This window comes from Camellia sinensis, chromosome 7 (assembly GCF_055761805.1).
Source record: "Camellia sinensis isolate YWXY chromosome 7, ASM5576180v1, whole genome shotgun sequence".
In the NCBI taxonomy this organism is placed as follows: Eukaryota; Viridiplantae; Streptophyta; class Magnoliopsida; order Ericales; family Theaceae; genus Camellia; species Camellia sinensis.
Window position 1 is genome coordinate 15,028,790 of NC_138967.1, and position 20,738 is coordinate 15,049,527.

Consider the following 20,738-nt stretch of genomic DNA (forward strand, 5'->3'; position numbering starts at 1 on the left):
CAAGTGTTGCTGTCCAGGATTTTGGTTCTTCGCTCGAGCGAGGAGTTGGTCGCTCGAGCGAGATGTCGTTTTTGGTTCTTCGCTCGAGCTGGGGTTTGGTCGCTCGAGCGAGAGATGGCGTCCAGTATTGACCTGTAGCTCTGCATTCTTGGCTCGAGCGAGTTAGTTTGTTCTTCGCTCGAGCGATGGTTCCTTCGCTCGAGCGTGAGTCTGATTACAGACCTGAGGATTTGAGTTCTTCGCTCGATCGAGTTTTCTTTCGCTCGAGCGAGCTTTTGGGTTGTTGGCTCGAGCAAGGTTTCCTTGGCTCGAGCGTAGCTTTTCTGTGTCTGGTCGCTCGAGCGACAAAGGCTTCGCTCGAGCGAGCCTGTCCAGTTTATATACACAGCAGCGGGTTTTGATCAGTCCTTTTCATCTTCTTTTTGATTCCAAACCCTAGGTCCGACTTCTCTCTCTCCCTACTCACCTTCTCTCTTAGATTTGATCCACTTAGGGAGTGTTTCTACCCTAGATCCTTCATTAAAAAGATAGAGTGAGTCGAGGGCTTCCATTTAATCTGAATAGTTGGTGACTTTGGAGCACTTTGGTATTTGGATATCATCTCTGTCTTCTCCATTTGGGTTGTTTTCTTCGAGGTAGGGATTTCCTATTCCATTTTATAAGTTTTGTTCTAAGTTTTGGTATTTTAATAAGTTGGGGTTACTTTGATAATTTTGAGAAAACCTTAGTTGTTTAAATTAATTAATTTGTGTAATTAATTTAAGGGGATTGGGGAATTTGGTTAAACTCATGAAATTGGGAAATTTATTGCTTAAATGGTGTAGTTGGATAATGTAAATCACTCGCCCATTGAATTGTTGATATATTTATTTCCAGTCTAGAAATAACTGTTTGGGCTATCGGGGGAGGATAGTCGTGATTGTTGTAGACAATGCATGTGGATTAGGGATAACTGAAACTAATCACATTGGTTAAGTCATTAATTTTGACTATTGCATTGATACAGAAAATACGTGTATTGATTGAGCATTGCATTTGCATACATTGTTTTGTGTGTGGGAGGAGATAGGGGATGTACTCCACGGTTTAGGGGAAGATAGGGGATGAACCTCTAAACCGGATTTTGTTTGGGAGAAGATAGGGGATGGACTCCATTAGCATCACTTTTATGTGTGCTTATTTATATAGAAGTGTTTTATTGATACAGCACTAAAATGTGTATCAATCTGGAAGTATGAAGTGTTTTGAATTGAGCTTGAGTCTCATTTGTTTGTTGATATTGGAAGAATGTGAATATGATATATATAATTCACTGTTGTAAGTTTGGCCAGGTTCTGAGCCATGTTGATTAAGTTGGAAAGTAAAATGTATCTTAGACAATAGTGTCATGAGGCTGTAAAATGAAGTAATTGATTATCTTGGTTAACCATCTGTTGAATGCTATTGCTTTATTCATTGCTTATATGTGGTTTAGAATATTTCTACTGGGCTGTGGCTCACCCTTTATGGGAACATCATTTTCAGGTTCAGGTGATAAACTACCTCCAAGGACTTAGCTTGGGAGGGTTTGGCTTCTGGTTTGAAGAAGACTACCTTTAGTTAGTTGTCTTTATTTATTAGTACATGTAAACATTCAAGCCTAGGGCTTTTCTTGTATTGAGTTAGAACTCATATTTTTGTATCCAAGTGTTGGCTTGGAAAGATGTAAGCCTGTAGGGCATTTTATTCAATGTTACATGTAATGCTTTATTTAGTAATACTTTGATGAATGAATTAATAAATTGTCTTCTTTAAATAATGCATGTCAATGATATATATATTGGGTTAATTTTGAGGGCGTTACAACTTGGTATCAGAGCGTACCGGGTTTGAATACTTTGGGTACGTGGGAAGTGATTAGCATTACATTGGGTTCGTCTCGTTTGATAGAGACTTAGTGCAATGTTATATGCTTATGTGATAACATGTTTATGTGATTATGTGGGTATGGAATGTAGTTTCTAGGATATTGATTGGACCCTTGAGTTTCTAGTAGTCTTGTTGGAAAGGCACTTGATCACTGCTGCTTCCAACCGGAACTATAGTAACGCAATGGGACTATCATTATCTAGGAATGAAATTCGTAGGTGCTTATGTGATTATGTGCTTACGTGGAATGAATTATTGTTGTCCAATGCATTAGGACGCGAGTGTTTAGCTTCGGCAGGATCTTCCTTTCTGAAGAGGGAGTTCTTCCGGTCTAATCCGGATGAATTTGTGGGTGATCCTAAAGAGCCGCTTAAGGCAGATGAGTGGCTCGAACAGACAACGAAGACGTTTGAGATGCTTGGCATCGAAGACGAGGGGTTGAAAGTGACCTTGGCATCTTTCCAGTCGAAGGGGGATGCGGGTCAGTGGTGGAAGTTTACTAAGGGTCGTATAGGAGGTACATGGGAGGCTTTTGTGAATGCTTTCCAGGAGAAGTTCTTATCCCCAGCAGTCAGGGAGAAGCTGCGAGACCAGTTTTGTCAGCTTAAGCAGTCGAGTTCTTCAGTGGCCGAGTTTGATGCTGCATTTACTAGTTTGTCCAGGTTTGCACCTGAGTTGGTGGCGTCTGAGGAACGCCGCTGTATTGAGTTTGAGAAGAAGTTGAGGCGTGGCCTCAAGCTGAGAGTTGGGGGAACTATGATTCGGGATTATGGGCGTATGGTTGATGCGGCAGCCCACATGGAAATCATGATGCAGGAGGAGGAGGAAGGACAGAAGGGCTCCAAGAGGAGTTAGGATGGTCAGAGTGATGGTAGGAGACAGAAGGGTTTTAATCCTCAACAGTCTCAGGGTAGCTTTTCTAGATCGACTTTTCCCGTGCCGAGTGCTAGTTTGGGGAAAGGCAGTCAGGGAGACATTACCTGCTTTAAGTGTGGCCAGCTGGGCCACAAGTCTCCAGTTTGTCCTCAGAGGGGAGGAGTGCAGAGAGCAGCATCATCTTCGGCTCGATCTCAGATCCAGAGTCAGGGTAGAGGCCAGCCACTCTCGTGTTATCAGTGTGGTCAGCCAGGGCATATGAAGAGGTATTGCCCGCAGTTGGGTGGCACACCTGGTGCATCTGGTTTGAGGCCGATTCAGGGTCAGCAGCCAGCTCAGTCAGGTCAGGCCTCGAGGGCCAATCAGGGGGCTTTATCGTCCCAGTCGGTGCAGCAATCTTATGCTCCTAGGGGTGAGCAGGTTGATCAGAGGTCGTCTGGGCGCGTGTACGCTGTTACCGCGCAGGATCTTGTGCCAGCACCATCAGTTGTGAGAGGTACCTTCTTGTTTTGCAACTCGGTTGCTAATGTTTTGATTGATATGGGTGCATCTCATTCCTTTGTGTCTGCTGCATTTGCATCTGTTTTGGAGTTGGAGTTAGCACAGTTAGCATCTCCTATTTGTGTAGTGTCACCTCTTGGGGGTGAATTGATTTTGAAACAAGGTGTTAGGGGTTGTGATATAGAGGTTGATTACCATAGAATCCCATTTTCCTTTGTTGTTATGCCTATGAAGGGTTTCGATGTTATTTTGGGTATGGACTGGTTATCGTCATACCGGGCAGTTATTGATTGCTATCGCCAGAGGGTCACTTGTTGTACTGTGAGCGGAGAGTATTTTCATTTTCTAGGGGACCGAGTTGGTGATGTGTTGCCACCGGGGTATGTTCCACGAGGACGGAGTGAGCTTAGTGGTCTACTTGCTAACCTTTCGATTAGTGAGGATGAGGAAACACAGATTGTGTTGCCAAGGGTGGTTTGTGAGTACTCGGACGTCTTTCCCAAGGATCTTGTTGGTTTGCCACCGCATAGGGAGATTGAGTTCTCCATTGACCTAGTGCCCGGCACGGCGCCGATTTCGATGGCACCTTATCGTTTTGCCCCAGCTGAGTTAGTTGAGTTGAAGATCCAACTCCAGGAGTTGCTCGATAAGGGCTTTATACGTCCTAGTGTTTCGCCATGGGGAGCACCAGCCCTCTTTGTTAAAAAGAAAGGAGGCGCTTTGAGACTTTGTATAGATTATCGGAAATTGAATCGGGCTACGGTTAAGAATAAGTACCCTATGCCTCGTATAGATGATCTGTTCGATCAGTTGAAGGGTTCCCGCTGTTTCTCGAAAATAAACTTGAGATCGGGTTATCATCAGTTAAGAGTCAAGGAGGAGGATATTCCGAAGACGGCATTCCGTACACGGTATGGCCACTATGAGTTTCTGGTGATGCCATTTGGGCTCACCAATGCACCGGCAGTTTTTATGGATTTGATGAACCGGATATTCCGGGAATTTTTAGATCGTTTTGTAGTTGTCTTTGTGGACGACATCCTTATCTATTCACCTTCTGAGGAGAAGCACAAGGAACACTTGAGAGTGGTGCTTGAGTTACTTAGAGCCCATAAGCTTTATGCTAAGTTTGGGAAGTGTGAGTTTTGGCTAGAAGAGGTCAAGTTCTTAGGTCATGTAGTTTCTGGGAAAGGAGTGTCTGTTGATACATCCAAGACTGAGGCAGTGCAAGATTGGGCACAGCCTAAGAGTGTGTTTGAGATCCGCAGTTTTCTGGGGTTAGCTGGGTATTATCGTCGGTTTGTGAAAGATTTCTCCAGATTAGCTTTGCCTTTGACTAGGTTGACTCGGAAGGGAGTCAAATTTGTATGGAGTGAGACTTGTGAAAAGTCGTTCCAGGAGTTGAAAGTTAGACTGACCACCGCTCCGGTCTTGATTATTCCAGAGAGAGGGTTAGGTTATGTAGTCTATTGTGACGCCTCACGAGAGGGTCTGGGTTGTGTGTTAATGCAAGAAGGGAAAGTAGTTGCCTATGGCTCACGTCAGTTGAAAATTCACGAGCAGAATTACCCTACGCATGATCTAGAGTTAGCAGCTGTGATATTTACCTTGAAGATTTGGAGGCATTATCTTTATGGTGAGAGATTTGAGGTATTCTCGGATCATAAGAGTCTGAAATATTTGTTTACACAGAAAGACTTGAACTTGAGGCAGAGGCGGTGGATGGAATTTATAGAGGATTATGATTTTGAGTTGCATTATCATTCGGGAAAGGCCAATGTGGTGGCCGATGCCCTTAGCAGGAAACCTGTTGGTGACATAGCTAGTATAGCTATCCGAGAATGGGAGATGTTGGGTGCACTTGGGGAGTTTGATTTACTTCTGGGCGAATCCGTTAAGGCTGCGGCCTTGTTTTCTGTTGTTGCACAGCCTACACTTGTGACTCGAGTGTTAGAGGCTCAGAGAGGTGACCTTGAGGTAGAATCTCTCCGTGAGAAGATTTCCGGTGGGAAGGTTGAGAAGGGTTTGACGGTGTATCCCGACCTGAGTGTGAGATACCGAGACCGTCTGTTTGTGCCAGAATCTTGTCGAGAGGAGGTACTCCGAGTTTTTCATCATTCACGCCTTGCGGTGCATCCGGGAGGCACTAAGATGTATCGGGATTTGGGTCGCCAGTTTTGGTGGCGGGGTATGAAGAGAGATGTGGCAGCTTTCGTATCTAAGTGCCTTACTTGTCAGCAAGTGAAGGCCGAACATCAGCGGCCAGCGGGTTTGTTACAACCCTTGCCTATTGCCGAGTGGAAGTGGGAACACGCCACTATGGACTTCGTTGTGGGTCTTCCGAGGACTCAGCGGGGTAGTGATGCTATTTGGGTGGTTGTAGACCGGTTGACTAAGTCGGCGCACTTCATTCCTGTGCGCGTGAGAGATTCGGTAGATCATCTTGCCGACTTGTACATTCGGGACATAGTGAGGTTACACGAGGTTCCAGTGACGATCGTCTCAGATAGAGATCCTCGTTTTACTGCCAGGTTGTGGCAGAGTTTGCAGAGTGCCTTAGGCACTAAGTTGACCTTTAGTACGGCTTATCATCCTCAGACTGACGGACAGTCCGAGCGTATTATTCAGATCCTTGAGGATATGCTTCGGGGTTGTGTTCTAGGCTTTAGTGGGTCATGGGAGAGGCACTTGCCGTTGGTGGAGTTTGCCTACAACAACAGTTTCCAGTCTAGTATCGGTATGGCACCATTTGAGGCCTTGTATGGCCGACCGTGTAGATCTCCTGTTTGTTGGGCCGAGGTGGGTGATGCACCTCTGTTGGGTCCGGAGTTGGTGAGGGAAACGACGGAGAAAGTTGAGCTTATCCGTAAGAGGCTGGTTACAGCACAGAGTCGTCAGAAATCTTATGCCGACCGTAGGAGGAGACCTTTGGTGTTTGAGGTGGGTGATCATGTCTTTCTGAAGATATCACCTAGACGGGGTTTGATGAGGTTTGGGAAGAGTGGGAAGTTGTCCCCTCGGTTCATTGGTCCATTTGAGATCTTTGAGAGGATTGGCGAGGCTGCTTATCGTTTAGCTTTGCCGCCGCAGTTGTCCGGAGTACATGACGTGTTTCATGTGAGTATGCTTCGGAAGTATGAGCCGGATCCATCACATGTGTTGAATTGGACTGATTTAGTGGTTGACGAAGATGTCTCATATGAGGAGAGACCGATTCGAGTCTTGGATAGGCGGGATCAAGTTTTGCGAGGCAAAACCATCCCTTTGGTCAAAGTTTTGTGGAAACATCACGGAGTGGAGGAAGCCACTTGGGAACGTGAATTGGAAGTCCGCGAGAAATATCCAGACATGTTTATTGATTTGTAATCTTGTATTTAGATTTTGTAATATTGTTGAACTTAAGAGCTTTATAAATGTCTTAAGTTGTAAAACACTGGGTATGTTTTGGTCAATGGTTATATTTTGGAATTGAATTCGATATGGGAATTGCTAACATTGAAAGGAATAATGCACAATAGTGATGCAAGTTGAGATATATGTTGTTTTTATATATATATTGTGAGATGCCTCTTGATAAAGAGATGAAGTGACCAGTATTGCGTCAAGTTGTTTGTTATTGTTTTATAATATCTTTGGGAATTTAGAAAAAAACCTGTTTTCAAAAAAATTTATGCTTAATTTCGGGGACGAAATTCTTTGAAGGGGGGGAGGTTATAGCGACCCCGGTCTTTTCCCATTTGATTATTGTATCCGGACTCAGGTTCCGTAGATTCTGTCATTGTATAATTGTTGTTGTTGTCCTTTATTTTCTCATTTGGAATTATAGGATGTGTTGGGCAGGTTTGTTTCAGGTTGGTTGGGTTTAGAAACCAAGTGTTGCTGTCCAGGATTTTGGTTCTTCACTCGAGCGAGGAGTTGGTCGCTCGAGCGAGATGTCGTTTTTGGTTCTTCGCTCGAGCTGGGGTTTGGTCGCTCGAGCGAGAGATGGCGTCCAGTATTGACCTGTAGCTCTGCATTCTTGGCTCGAGCGAGTTAGTTTGTTCTTCGCTCGAGCGATGGTTCCTTCGCTCGAGCGTGAGTCTGATTACAGACCTGAGGATTTGAGTTCTTCGCTCGATCGAGTTTTCTTTCGCTCGAGCGAGCTTTTGGGTTGTTGGCTCGAGCAAGGTTTCCTTGGCTCGAGCGTAGCTTTTCTGTGTCTGGTCGCTCGAGCGACAAAGGCTTCGCTCGAGCGAGCCTGTCCAGTTTATATACACAGCAGCGGGTTTTGATCAGTCCTTTTCATCTTCTTTTTGATTCCAAACCCTAGGTCCGACTTCTCTCTCTCCCTACTCACCTTCTCTCTTAGATTTGATCCACTTAGGGAGTGTTTCTACCCTAGATCCTTCATTAAAAAGATAGAGTGAGTCGAGGGCTTCCATTTAATCTGAATAGTTGGTGACTTTGGAGCACTTTGGTATTTGGATATCATCTCTGTCTTCTCCATTTGGGTTGTTTTCTTCGAGGTAGGGATTTCCTATTCCATTTTATAAGTTTTGTTCTAAGTTTTGGTATTTTAATAAGTTGGGGTTACTTTGATAATTTTGAGAAATCCCTAGTTGTTTAAATTAATTAATTTGTGTAATTAATTTAAGGGGATTGGGGAATTTGGTTAAACTCATGAAATTGGGAAATTTATTGCTTAAATGGTGTAGTTGGATAATGTAAATCACTCGCCCATTGAATTGTTGATATATTTATTTCCAGTCTAGAAATAACTATTTGGGCTATCGGGGGAGGATAGTCGTGATTGTTGTAGACAATGCATGTGGATTAGGGATAACTGAAACTAATCACATTGGTTAAGTCATTAATTTTGACTATTGCATTGATACAGAAAATACGTGTATTGATTGAGCATTGCATTTGCATACATTGTTTTGTGTGTGGGAGGAGATAGGGGATGTACTCCACGGTTTAGGGGAAGATAGGGGATGGACCTCTAAACCGGATTTTGTTTGGGAGGAGATAGGGGATGGACTCCATTAGCATCACTTTTATGTGTGCTTATTTATATAGAAGTGTTTTATTGATACAGCACTAAAATGTGTATCAATCTGGAAGTATGAAGTGTTTTGAATTGAGCTTGAGTCTCATTTGTTTGTTGATATTGGAAGAATGTGAATATGATATATATAATTCACTGTTGTAAGTTTGGCCAGGTTCTGAGCCATGTTGATTAAGTTGGAAAGTAAAACGTATCTTAGACAATAGTGTCATGAGGCTGTAAAATGAAGTAATTGATTATCTTGGTTAACCATCTGTTGAATGCTATTGCTTTATTCATTGCTTATATGTGGTTTAGAATATTTCTACTGGGCTGTGGCTCACCCTTTATGGGAACATCATTTTCAGGTTCAGGTGATAAACTACCTCCAAGGACTTAGCTTGGGAGGGTTTGGCTTCTGGTTTGAAGAAGACTACCTTTAGTTAGTTGTCTTTATTTATTAGTACATGTAAACATTCAAGCCTAGGGCTTTTCTTGTATTGAGTTAGAACTCATATTTTTGTATCCAAGTGTTGGCTTGAAAAGATGTAAGCCTGTAGGGCATTTTATTCAATGTTACATGTAATGCTTTATTTAGTAATACTCTGATGAATGAATTAATAAATTGTCTTCTTTAAATAATGCATGTCAATGATATATATAATGGGTTAATTTTGAGGGCGTTACAAATCTATACTGAAAATGGAAGAGAAAACTCTCAAACTCCTATTTCAAACATTAAATCCATATGTACACTCTAAAATTGCAGATCTATTTATTCATTTTTTTAATCCACCACAATCACCAAAAAAAAAAAAAAAAAAAAAAAACACCTTATAATGAAAAGAAATAAATAATTTAAGAAAAAGTTCCCTAATAAGAAAAAAATAACCAATTTTAGAAAGAAAAAGTCTAGAATACTGAAACCAATAGGACACAACTCTCTCTCCCATGAAGTCTGTCTCACTTTTTTGTTTTCTCCAGAATCGTATGAGAGGGTTGTGTACAATTTTATAATCGATTTTCTGTGTTCCTAAAGGAACTGATTTAGAAAATCAGTTTACAAGGGGTGGAACTTTGAATGGAGTCTCTTTATTTGTAAGTGATCCTTTGCATAGAACTCCCCATCTAAGCACTCTTTAATCTGGTCTTGGCTATGAACAGATAGCTTTGGAGTGCAAGCAATAGAACCCAAGTGGTTTTTGTGATTTCTCCTTCACCATCAAAAGCAATGCTGAGCTTAACACAGTCTTCAAAATCTGAGTATCTAATCCTTTGAAGAAACCAAGTAGCCCTTCCCTTCTCCAAATCATTTGGATTGCACCTGATACTGTTTTTCGGGATCTCAGTCAAGCCTCCTTCTTCCTGTCTTCTTCTGATTCCACAGACAATTTTATCAATTTTTCTGACAAAAAACACAAAGAAAAGGTAGGTAGCATGATTGTGGGTGCATTATGGGTATACTGATACGTGTAAAAAAAGGATATGGATACGGTCGGACATATCCAAAAATATATATTTTTTGCAATTTACTGTGGTGCATGATATATAACAATTAGAAAATCAAATGGATACGTAATTAATGTTGAGTTGAAGCATTGTCTGAGTGTCATGATCGTCAATCTTAATTGGTCGATCTTTGCAGACAGAGACTGAAAGAAGCTTTGTGACTGTGAGAGAGAGAGAGAGAGAGATGCAAATCTCTATAACGACCCATAAAATCTTAAGTAATATTTTATGTTTTTGATAATTGTAAAAATACTCCATATTTTTTAAGTTTTTAAAAATAGCAACAAATAAATTGTTCTAATATCTATATTTTAAAAATGATATATATTTATGTCCCAACGTACCCAAAAAAGTATGCGAAATGTACGCCTCCCATACACAATATTTAAAAAACGAAGAAAGAAAAAGCGCCGGATGCTACCTGCAACGCATACCCGATACTTGTACAACAATCTTTTTGGAATACCTGTGCTTCATATTTTCATTCAAAATGCATATGCCTATTTTTCATAAAAGTTCAGAGTCCGTGAAATGAACTTGTGAGGCATCTAACATCCTCTTCATATTGAGTTGATGGAAAGTGACAGAATAGATAATCTCCCTGATAGCTGGATATGTTAAGCAGGTGGCAATACACTTGGAGACTGCACCCAACAAGAACGCAGATACAGCAGAAAGTGAGTCCGAGGATGATTCTGTACCTAGCTTCTTGCTTAGCTGCCCCCTTTGAAGTCTCTGTTTCAACTGATCGAATACAGTGTACTGCACAATAATTATCATATTTTGCAATTACAACTCGTCTTGGTGATTACCCGACACATAAAGCATAAATCCGTAGCAGGAAATTGTACTGGTGACCATCATTTTCATCTAGAATATGGCTAGGATTAAGGCAATCACCTCCATTTATATAATACAACAACAAACGAAAAATAGTCATTATCGTGTGATGTATCATTTAAATTTCTTAGGTCCATCTAAGCCAATCACAACTTAGAGATTTCATACTAGAAAGCACACAACTAAGTACCTGGATAGACGGATTTGTCGTGAGAAGAAGAGATATGCCAAGAGCGTCGAATGCCTCACTCCAAGTGCCCTCTGAAAGGGTTTTCCAGAGTCCTTTGGATTTCCCAAATGCACTTGTTTGCATCCTTGATGATGCTGTATCCAAAGGCTGAACAACAAAATCATAAATTACCATATATAAAATACATATAATATGACCTAGAGAGAGAGAGAGAGAGAGAGAGAGAGAGAGAGAGAGGTCTTAAATTAAATATGAAATGTTACTACTTTATTCTTTGAAATATTTGCTGAGACTACGTCATTGAAATTACAAATCAAGTTATAATTAGAACTCACAAAATAATTCCAATCAACTTTTCATTATCCTCATTTTTGTTATGATTCCCTTCTTATTTTTCAACATTCCAAAAGTTTTCAAAAAACAAATCAAGCTTTCTTTTCCATGCAATGTTCACCTAGGCGAATTGGTAAATTGTACTTTAATCAAACAAGGATCTCATGAACTTCAAATAATTCATTGCTCAGCGAAAATCACTGTGATATGAATGACTGAAGAAGGGTGTTTGGTTGTAATTAACAAGAAAAAAAGAAAATGTATTACTGATTAGCAATAAAACGAGCCAATATATGAGCTCACCTGGGTCACAATGACAGCACAAGCCCCTGCAGCAGCAGCAAGAACCAAATTAGCTTTTGTATCAATAGATTTTAATCCACTTTTCTTCAAGTATAGCTTCTTAAAAAAGCTGTAACCATAGAAGTAGATAAACTGAAAAATGAAGGATGCAGATTCTTTGTCCCAAGGCCCTGGTACAGTGAGAGTACTTGATGGTTAGAAATTGCTTCCCAATACACATCAGGGATGTTCCGGAATTGGCAAAGCAGGTGAATTAGTTAACCATTTCTCAAAGCAGTTGGAAAATGGATCAGATCCAACCCAATCCATAAGTCATGGAGTGCCCACACGAGAACCACTTCAATTCTTCTTGAGATTGAGATTGAGATTGAGATTGAGATTGAAACTCTAATCTGTGCTTCTAGCTACAAACTGAATTTTTTGGTTTGTAACAACTTTTGTTGAGTCAAGATGCTTGACACACCAAGTTACAAGAAGTCGCATTTTGTTTTAAATTTGAATGCACAAGTTCATTGGTCTCATAATGCGTAGTTCACAACAATTCCTAATTTTTTTGAGCTAATTGAGAAATTATATGACAATCCGTACATAGTTCAGCTATATGATATCATATTTGAACATGGATCATGGATGAAAAGAAACATATATAATCTTTCCTTTGTCAGGTAAATGGTGTGACAAAGGCGTATAGCAAGCCCAAATTTGAGTCTTTAAATCAATTTAAAAATATCCAAAGCTTTATTTACTGAATTAGTAATCTGAATTGAGTCAACATAAACTTAATTTACACTGTTTGTTTTAGCGGAAATTTTATGGCATTTGCTACAAGAAAAAACGAAACTTAATGAAAAAATTTCATGGTCAAGTGAAAACGCGAAATGTGGAGAACGTTTTCAAACTAATCTCATACCATTGCAAACACCACCACCACTAGATTGCAACCAAACATAGAAAATTATTTTATACTAAAAATATTTTCTGAAAAATGTTTTTGCAGAAACAAATAGTGCCTTAAAGCTATGTTTGGGAAGTGGCTAAATTGGACAAAAAATCACTAAAAAAAAAAATCAAAAAACCATTACAAAAAGTTAATTTTATTTTTTTTTCATTCGCAGTACTTTTTTTTTGCACGTTTATCCATAAAAAGTCAAAAACACATTCTAAAACATTTTGGGTGGGTTTAGTTTGTGTTTTGAGATAAATTTTCAAAAAAAATTTTGGAGGGAGAGTTTAGAAATTTTTTTGGTTTATTTGGTTATATATTTTGAAAATAGTTTGGGAGTTTAGAATGATTTGATATTTTGTTATAACTGAGTAGACGTGTATGAGAGAAAAAGTGATTGAGAATAAGAGAAGAGAGAGAAAAAGCGATTGATTGATGTGTAAGAGAGAAAAAACGATTTTGAAATTTTTTTTTCAAAAATTGTATTTTGAAATACACACCAAACGAGTCCTTCAGTTTTTTTACCTTCATATTTTAACCCAAAAAGCCACTTAAAAATGTCATTCCCAAAATGGCCTGAATTGAGCAAACATAAGCAATGTGGTCATAACAACACAACACCATATCCATCAAAATCCATCACATATGTAAAATCACGCATTGCACACTGTATTGAACAAAGCACACTTTGATGAAGAATCGCCAGAAAACCCAGATCCAAAACAACACAACAATCACAATAAAGAGAATATAATTGAAGATCAACAAAGCCAAAAATAGGAGGAACCGAAGAGGAAGAAAGGGAAGAGAAAGAAATGTATGATAAAATTACCTGTACTTTTGGCGATTGTGAGATCGAACTTCAGCTTGGTACTTGTTCTTGCAAGTATCTAAAGGGTAGAGCACGGTTGTGCTGACCAGTGCTCCAATGGCTCCCGAAGTTGCCTCTGACAACGATTCCAAATCAAATGCCATACTCTACTCTCTGCTATACCCTGCTGAGATCTCTATATAAGATTGGAAAATTGGAAGAGAGATTTATTCGGAGGAGAAGGTGAGATCGACGTGGCATTCAAACTTTGCATATATATATATACACACTAGCGGGTACACGCCAATTCAGATAAATAATAATAAAAATAAATAATAAAAAATTTAATATCATAGGTATATTATTTAAATAATAAGTATGTTTTTAATAAAATTTAAGATCATAAGTTCAAAACTTACTTACACTGTATATAATAATTTTTTATTGTAACATATATAAAATTTTCACGTTCCATGAAGGGAAGAAAGTTTCACTAAACTAATTTAGGCTTTCACTTAATAATAATATATATATATATATATATATATATATATATATATATGGGGTGATTTGAAAAGTTGATTAAAAACTGGCTTTTTATAACTTTTTTATAGCGATCCCGGTTTCCCTTTTCTTTAATTGTTGTATCCGGACTTAGGTTCTGTGGAGTTAGTTGTTGTGTGTGTGTTGTTTACATCCTCTACTCCTTGTGTTCGAGTCTTGGGTTGTGTTGGGCAAGTTTGAAACAGGTTGGTTGAACTTGGAAACCAAGAGTAGTTGCCTAGATTTTGGCCTTCACGCTCGAGCTGGGATTTTGACGCTCGAGCGGGCCCTTCGTTGTTGTCTGTCCGCTCGAGCGGAGTTTTCGACGCTCGAGCGTAGTTTTCCATCTTCCAGTATCTCCTCTGCAGTGTTGTACGCTCGAGCGGGAGTTTTGACGCTCGAGCGGAGACCTAATTCTGTAAAAGTTCTGGGAGTGTGTATCCGCCGCTCAAGCGGGATTGTTGACGCTCGAGCGGGAGTCTGTGAGTGACGCTCGAGCGGGGAGTTTGACGCTCGAGCGGGGCGACTGGGTTAAAGCTCCGTGTTTTGACTTTTCAAATCACTTTTTCCACTTCTCTTCTCTCTCTTACTTTTCCAAAAACACCATTGTTGAGCCTCTCACTCTAGAGCTCTACCTTCTCTCTAGGTATTGATCTAGTAGGAGTGATTTCCTCACCTTTGGCCTTTACAAAAAAGTTGTTGATCGTCGAGGGCTATCTTTTGACCCGAAAAGTTCGTGATTTGGAGCATTTTCGTTTTCTTCACCTTCTTGGTTGGGAGTCATTCTTTGAGGTAGGGATAACCTACTTCATCTTATGAATTTTGTTTTTAAATTTTAGCATTTTGATATGTTGGGGGGTTTGTTGGGAAATTTTGAGAAAGTTTGGGCCTTTGTGTAATTTTACAAAAGTCGGGGTTTTAAATATATAAACCTATATGCATGTTACAGGCATAGAGAAATGAGATTAATGTTGGGACATTGATGGAAATGGAACCTTAGGGTTGTTTTGTGAATTATGATAATTTGCCCTAATTGGTTTAATTAATTAATGCATATAATTAATTGAAGAAAGCGAGGAATTGAATTGCGAATGTTGAAATTGGGAATGTATGGGATTAAAGAGTGTAGACGAATCTTTTATTGCTCATCTAGTTGAAATGTTGATATATTATCCATTTGTGCATTTTTTTCCTGCTTAGAAATAATTGCTTTGGGCTACCGGTGGAGGGTAGTGTTGATTGTTGTAGACAATGCATGATGATTAGGCAAAGTAAAACTAATCAATCGGATGTGTCATAGAGTATGACGGTTGATAGAATACATTAACTTTAATTATTGAGTGATTGTGTATATGACCAATGTGTTTATATGCATTATGTGTAGGCGGTTGGTAGAATACATTAACTTTATGTATTGATCGATTGTGTATATGATTCTGTGTTTATATGCATTGCTTGTGTAGAGGAGGAGATGGGGGATGTACTCCGCTGTTTAGGGGAAGATGGGGGATGTACCTCTAAACCGGATAGGATTGGGAGGAGATGGGGGATGAACTCCGTAGACACAGCTCATATGCTTGTCTAGTGAAGTGTAGACACAGCTCATATGCTTGTCTAGTGAAGTGTAGATACAGCTCATATGCTTGTCTAGTGAAGTGTAGATACAGCTCATATGCTTGTCTAGTGAAGTGTGGATACAGCTAATATGCTTGTCTGTTGATGTGTGATATGCTTATCTATTGGAATGTTGATATAGCTCGCATGCTTATCTGTTGTAGTAGTGATATAGCTCATATGCTTATCTATTGAAAAGTCTGTTTGATTTGATATAGCATTAAAATGTATATCATCATCGTTTGTGAAGTATGGAAGTAATTTATGTGTCATTGATACAACACCAAAATGTGTATCCACCGTGAATTTTGAAAATGTTCTAGTGATGAACTATAATCTCATCAAAATGTTTTCACCAGAGTACTGCACCCTGTTTTCAAACTCAAAGTTGAATAAGAAATGAAAGGTGAATTGTAACATAGGTTTGGTTGTCATGGAATTGAAATAAGATGTAAATGGAAGTGTAAGTATCGACCACCTATCAGTTGCTAATCTTTTAATCATTGTTCATAGTTGGTTTAGTATATCTCTGCTGGGCTGTGGCTCACCCTATATGGGAACATCATTTTCAGGTACTGGTAGCATGCCGCCTCTACGAACATAGCTTGGGAGGCTAGGGACAAGACATACTTTTGTTGCCTTATTTTCCTTTTGATGTATTACATGTAATTTCAAGCCAAGGGCTTAATGTGTAACCGAGTTAATACTCTCTTTTGTAACCAAGTGATAACTTGGAAAGCTGTAAGCCCGCAGGGCATTTACTTTTGTTGTTAACGTGTAATACTTTTGTAATGAAGTACTCTGATTATTTGAGGGAATGTGGATCTTTTGTATATAAATGTATGTTTATATTGATGGGTTTAATATTATTATTTGAGGGCGTGACAACTTGGTATCAGAGCGTACCGGATTCGAATACTTTGGGTACGTGGGAAGTGATTAGGATCACAATGGGTTTGTCTCGCTTGATAGAGACTTAGTAGTAGTGTCATATACTATGTGTTTAAATTGATAACATGCTTATGTGACTATGTGGGTATGGAACATAGTTTCTAGGATGTTGATTGGATCCTTGGGTTTCTGGGAGTCTAGTTGGAAAAGCACTTGATCAATGTTGTTTCTAACCAGAACTCTAGTAACGCCTCGGGACTATCATTATCCGGAAATGAAATTCGTAAGTGCTTATGTGTTTATGTGCTTACGTGGAGTGAATTTCAGTTGTCCATGTATTAGGACGTGAGTGTTTAGCTTCGGCACATGTATGAGTGTGCTAACGTGTCTCTGTTACTTTTATTAGGATGCCTAGGCGAGGAAGTTGTGATTTCCCTCCTTCCGCTCGGGAAGAGTTGCGGAAACAGTTTGTGGAGTTACGCCAAGGTACTACACCTTTGGTGCGGTTCGAAAGGTGGTTTGCTAATCTGTCGAGGTTTGCTCCAGAATTGGTGGAGACGGAGGACTTGCGTTGTTTCGAGTTTGAGAGTAAGCTGCGTGACGACATCCGTGTGAGGATAGCGGGGTCTTGGCATAAAAGATATAGTGTGCTTGTTGAGGTAGCTGCCCATGTAGAGGTTGCGGTGCTAGCAATGGGGTAGAGTGGGGAGGGAGCCATCTCGGCAACTCCCGTGACTCAGGGTGTTGGTAGACCTTTTAAGAGGCAAAGGGGTTTAAACCCGCAACAGGGAGGTCGGGCTAGAACCACCCTTCCAGTGTCGGATTTGGGTTCGGGAGAAAGTAAACAGGGGGATGTCGTTTGTTTCAAATGTGGTCTTCTGGGCCACAAGGTTTCGGGTTGCCCACAGAGGAAGAGGGCAGGGTTAGCAGTTCAACCAGTAGTCGTACCACCAGGATCATCTAACCAGCCGGGTTTTGGGTCGATCAAATGCTCAGTGGGGAGGCAGTTGTTGGGGTCTTCATCAGCCCAGATCCTGAACCAGTCTCGTGCTCAGGCACCGCTTACTTGTTGGATGTGTAATCAGCCGGGTCATATTCGGCGTTTCTGTACTCAGCCGGGGGCTTCTTTAGGGGTTTTGCAACCTAGCCAGGCTCAGTTTCATTCGACTGAGCAGGAACAGTATCGTTTTGGGGGACTAGCAGGCCAGATTGCGAGGGCCTCAGTGGAGTCGAGTTCCCAAGCCCCAGTTGGGGAAGTTCGTAGTTGTTCCAGGTGTGGACAGAGGGGGCACGTCGGTAGTTCTTGTCCGTGGTTAGTAAACTCATAGGTTGTCTTGTGTTTGGAGATGACCAATTTTGGCGGTCCAGCGAGGGACGGCAGTGGTGGTAATACCGAGGGGTTGGTTTCGTTTTGGCCAATCCGTTTTGTAATCGGTGAATTATCGTTTGTGATCATTGGGTTCCGTTGTGTAACCAGTGTGCTTTGGGAATGTTGAAACATCTAAATTGTTTGTTTGTCTATATGTATACATATGTGCTTGTTCGTTAATTTCCCTAGAATGGGTGAATTGGAGCATGTTGTAGCTCTGAAGTTTTATTAATGTATAAAGTTGCTGTAAAACCACAAAAAATTTTTTTTGGTATTAGGCGTGTGACTTGATTGGGAAAGATGAAGGCTGAGGAACCATGTTTTCAAATTTGAAAGAACCACCGAGGGGTGCATGTCCTAGCCAAGGCAATATTGGAGAGGATGTGAAGTGTACGATTAATACTAGATGTAACACGTATTTAATATGGTGTCCTGTGGGGGCATAGTGCATAATTTTGTTAAGGTTAGACGTGTACCTTCGTGGTGAGTAACGTTACTGAGATTGCAGGTGTACTGATTGGCCGTTTTAAGTGAGGGGATGTTAGTCCCTATATAAGGGTGTGATTGTTGTATCGGGAGCGATGTGTTGTGGGTAGCTGGTACTATATCTCGGGCAGTAGTATAATGGGTGTTTCCCTAAGTTTCCAAATTCCTTTATTTGGGTCGAACGTGATAGGTTCGTACCTTAGCACTGGTCAGGTCAGAGGATGTTATCAGAAGGGTTAATTGGGCATATAGCCCGTGGTTAGAGTGCGACCCGTGGATGGAGTCACAGTGGTATGGTGTTTACGGATAGAGATGTGGATTAATAGTGAGGAGGGCGAGAACCTTTACTCTACTGGATAGTTAGAAGAGTGAATCCTTGAAAGCCTTGTTGGCGACCTGTAGTGGTGTCGGGGTTTGGTTCATGATGGTTGCCTAGCGGTAGTTTTGACTAGTGGTTTAGCACGGAGGCTGGGCCTCTGGAGGGTACTCTCGGGATGGGTGGCAAGTAAGATGTGGAGATTTGATGTGATGGTTAGATGTAATGGTTGCGAGAGTTGCGTGGTGTTGGCAAGGTTATGTGAGAATGTTCGAGGAAATGTGAGATTTGTATCTCGGGTTAGTGGAAATGGTACCTGTATGTTGGTTCGTGTTTTGGACTTTGTTAGTTAGCGAGTCCGTGGTGACCCCATTGGTTATATAGGGGTAACGTTCGTGTTGTGATTGGTTATCAATCGTTGGGTTTGGGTTGTGAGTGGATGCTGGCAACATTCTTTGAAGGAAGAACAGTTCATGTTCTAAGGTAATGAGTATAGCGTTGGTCAAAGTGGTCCTTCGTGTTTGGGTTGTTGTGATTGAGGTTGACCATGTCGGTCTTCGATCAAGGAAGTGAGCAGGCTTGCTAGATAGCCATGGCGGGGAAATGGTGATTCCCTTAGACACAGTGTTGATGCGGTTCAATTTTAGGAGATCCGGTGAGATTCCAAAATTTGTGGTTTGTGTAGAGAACTCCGTGGTTGGGGTCAGTGGCTAGAGTGGCACATCAGTGTGTGGATTACTGAGTGTAGAGTTTATTGAGTTGATTAGTCAGCTTGTCGGTAACGGGTTTTGGGTTGGCATTGGTCACCTTGAGTTTAGTCTCGTTGGTTGTAAATTTTGTATGTTGATTAGGGAAAACTGAAACTAATCGAACATGTTTTGTCGTAGAATCTGACGGTTGGAATAATACATCTAATATATGTATTGATTGATCATTGTGAATGATTGGCTTTTATACATTATGTATGTATGATGTTTGGTTCGATATTGATACAGCACTAAGATGTGTATCATTTGTGTGTTAAAGGGGGGTATTGTGGGGATGAGATGTAATCTCATTTGGTTGTTGGCCTGGTCCTGAGCCGTATTTATATCTTATGTGTTGATAGTACTGTCGTTATTTCTATTAACCATCATTATAGAAATGTTATATTCTGTGTCGGTTGTGGCATCACTGTGTGAGTGATGGTTGTGGATAGTGCTGTTTTGGAAAGAAATGGAAAACAAAATTTTCCCAGTGTTTGGGCCATCTGGGGGCGTGTTGAAAAGTTGATTTAAATTCAAGGATTTTAAAGAATTCTAAATTAATCTTTTTGACAAATAAATTGTGGATAACTCTGCATTTGGGTAACACCGTATTTGTGAAAAAAAAAAAAAAAAAAGAAGAAGAAAAAAAAAGTTTACAAAGCTTTTGAGTTTTCGTATGGAAAATGCAAGATTTATCCCGGAACGTTAACGTTGAAAATTTAAACATCTTTGAGAAATGCCTCTTGAACAAGAAAATGTTTTCTTACTATCTACTCTAAAGATTTGCTTTGGTCGTGTTGTTGAGTAGTGACTTAGCTTGGGGTGCTAGTCGGTTGTTGGTGAATTGTTTCGGGGGAGGTTTGGTTTGCTGAGGCTTGCGTACCTAAGGTGTGGTCGTTTAGAATGTGTTTCCTTGGTTAGTATCTTCCTTGGTAAGAGTGAGTCGGAGGTTTGTTGTGAAAGTAATTTCTTTCATTGGGGCTCAGGTGTTGAGTGCTCTGTGATTCGTTGGCCTTGTGTTTAGGTGTCTCCTTAATTTCGAGGACGAAATTCTTTAAGGGGGGGAGGTTATAGCGATCCCGGTATTCCCTGCTATTGTTTAACCGTAATCTGGACTCGGTTCCGTGGATTCGTTGTTGTTTTATTCTCATTTCTATCCCTTACTCTTTGTGTTAGAGTTTTGGGTTGTGTTGGGCAAGTTGGGAATAAGTTGGTTGTGTTTTAAAACTTAGAATTTTTGCCCAGGTTTTGGTCTCTACGCTCGAGCGGCGATTTGACGCTCGAGCGGGTTTTTGTTGTTGCCTTTTCGCTCGAGCGGCAGTTGGGACGCTCGAGCGTGAATTTCCTTCTCTCAGCATTTTGGACATCTGCAGAAAATTCTGGGAGAGTGCATCCGGCGCTCGAGCGGATCTTTGGACGCTCGAGCGTGAACCTGTGTCTGACGCTCGAGCGGGGTGTTGTACGCTCGAGCGGACCTGTTTTATATCAGTTCGTGAAATCACCTTTTTGTTCACTTTTCAACATCCTTTCTCT

The 20,738-nt window shown here is 40.7% G+C and overlaps 1 long non-coding RNA gene and 1 pseudogene across 2 annotated transcripts in view; both read right to left on the reverse strand.

The window, feature by feature from the left end:
- Window positions 1–20,738, reverse strand: part of LOC145794975 (uncharacterized) — a 120,817-nt gene that overhangs the window by 53,482 nt on the left and 46,597 nt on the right. The window lies entirely within an intron of this gene.
- Window positions 9,149–13,501, reverse strand: LOC114274468 (peroxisomal adenine nucleotide carrier 1-like; annotated as a pseudogene). The gene is made up of 5 exons (XR_014335005.1): window positions 13,265–13,501; window positions 11,487–11,720; window positions 10,851–10,997; window positions 10,422–10,582; window positions 9,149–9,718 (listed from the first exon to the last, which is right to left on the reverse strand). The product of XR_014335005.1 is annotated as a peroxisomal adenine nucleotide carrier 1-like (transcript).